Source organism: Zonotrichia leucophrys, chromosome 8, assembly GCF_028769735.1.
Source record: "Zonotrichia leucophrys gambelii isolate GWCS_2022_RI chromosome 8, RI_Zleu_2.0, whole genome shotgun sequence".
NCBI lineage: Eukaryota > Metazoa > Chordata > Aves > Passeriformes > Passerellidae > Zonotrichia > Zonotrichia leucophrys.
The window spans coordinates 11051565-11053698 of NC_088178.1; positions in this window are offsets into that span (position 1 = coordinate 11051565).

The following is a 2134-nucleotide window of genomic DNA, read 5'->3' on the forward strand; positions in this document are numbered from 1 at the left end:
ACTTATAAGTAAATTTGTGATATGTCGCTCTTTACTTAAGTGCTAACATTTTTAATTACATTAATTTAATTAGATTAAATTACATGCAAATTGATTACATTATTTAATGTAACTTTCTGACTTGGAGCGTTCTCAAGTAATTGCAAAGACAACTTATTAATTTTCATTAATTTTTTATGTTTTTGTAGCCATTTTCCATTTAGAATTTAAATGAAAAGGGGGTATAAATTTAAATGGGGGAAAAAAAACCCTTAATGTACTTCAGAGATAGAGAAATCTCAAATCTTGCTCCTCCAGATCTATGAGGTCCTATCTTGAGAAAGATATCATAAAAAAAAACCACCAAAACAACTTAGAGATGCTAATAAAATTATCTTATTTATTGCTTTAGGCAGTGAGTGCAACTTCTTGAAAAGTCTTTAAAAGTAAATCAATAAGATAATAATAATTTTTCAAGTCCCTTATATCTCTCAATATTAAAGCATTTCTTATAAGAACAAGCATCTAAATTATAGGTACAGCCCCTAATGGCCAGATCCAGAAGAAAATAATCCTGTGTCTGAATTCAGTTTATTTTATTGCAGAGTTTAAGAAAAGTTGCAATCTGCTTTATGTGCTGTAGTTTGTGAAAATGAGCTAATTCTGTTAAGGGCGTTGTCTCCCTAATGACTGCATAACAGCTGAGTTAATGCTAAATGGTGTAATAATATCTTTGTATCTTCTGATATAACTGATTCATCCATGCCAGTAACTAACTTTCTCCCTGTCAGGGAATTAAGAGATGCATGAAATGGTACCAAAGGGAGAAGGAGTGACAATCTTTTTTTTTTTTTTTTTTTTTTTTTGGTAAAACCTGGCTTTGCAATATTTGCTAGAATGCTTACCTAGAATATCCTAAATTGTTTATGCTCAAAAGTCAAAATTTTTCAAAAGAAATTTTCTCTAATGGTAAATTTTAAAAGAGAGACTCAAAGGCATGTAAGTTCTTTGTGCTGAGTTTTTAGAATGCTGTCTTGGGTATTTGGGGACTACTGTGGTATTGCAAGGGGGAAGGCTCTTCTGATGAACTGCAGTGATCTCTTCCAGAGTCCTAGCATAGACCAATGGTTTAAATCATGGGAAGTAAATTAGGGAAATAAAGCTAATAAAAGTTTTATTAGTTGTAATAGAACTGCCAATGCAGTTTAGGCATAGGCTGGTCCCAGCAGCAGCACTTTTTATAGCTGGGTTGCCAGAGCCTGCCTTGACTGATGCTCCTTGCTGGGCTCTGAGGGTAGCTCAGAGAGCTCACTCAAGTGCCACTGGTGCATTCACAGTGTCACTGTCACTGCCTCTGTACTGAACCCCTCAGCTCTGCCAACCCAGACCTCTCTGCATGGCATGGGTAAGAAAGATGTACAGGAGATTATTTCCAGTTAATCTAAAGATTTATTTAGAGTTACATAAGTGCAGCTGACTGAAAGCTTAACTAGTTAGTTTGTGGCTCCTAGACAGATTTTCATTCAACATGTTAGTAATTGTTAAAATATAATTTATCTTCAGCACCAACTGCAGTTTTTTAAAGAATAATAACAAAGATGCTCTGAACACAACTAAAAATCTTTGTCTTAAAATAAACCTAGAATAAGCTCTTTGTGATTAATTTTGAATAGTTTGCCATATAAAAATGAATTGGTCAAAGATGTTTCTGAAAAAGACTACATTTCACTTTTTCCTATTTCCCAATCACTGCAGCTCAGTAGCTTCATCTCCTATCAGGTTGCCTCCTCAGCTGCATCCTTTAAAAAGTACTGGATTCTTCCACTAGGAAAAAATGGTTAATGAAATGATGTTGATGTGGTGAGGCAGTGTTTCTAAGTTGATATCTTTTGGGGTTTTGGCTGTAATGTTTTGGCATACACACTTTGGTTGAAAATCTGGTGCCTGACTGAAAAACAAAAGCAGAAAACAGTTGAACCCAGATTTTGAAATGTTGTCACACCACCACAGAAACAACTGGGAATATTTTAAACTCACTTTAAGTGAACTATTTGAAAATATGTATGAATGTAACTGTGCTTGCCGTTTCCTGCTTAGTTCTCTTCCAATACTTGTTGAATGTTTTTTTCCTTTTTTTTTATTATTTCTAGTGGGA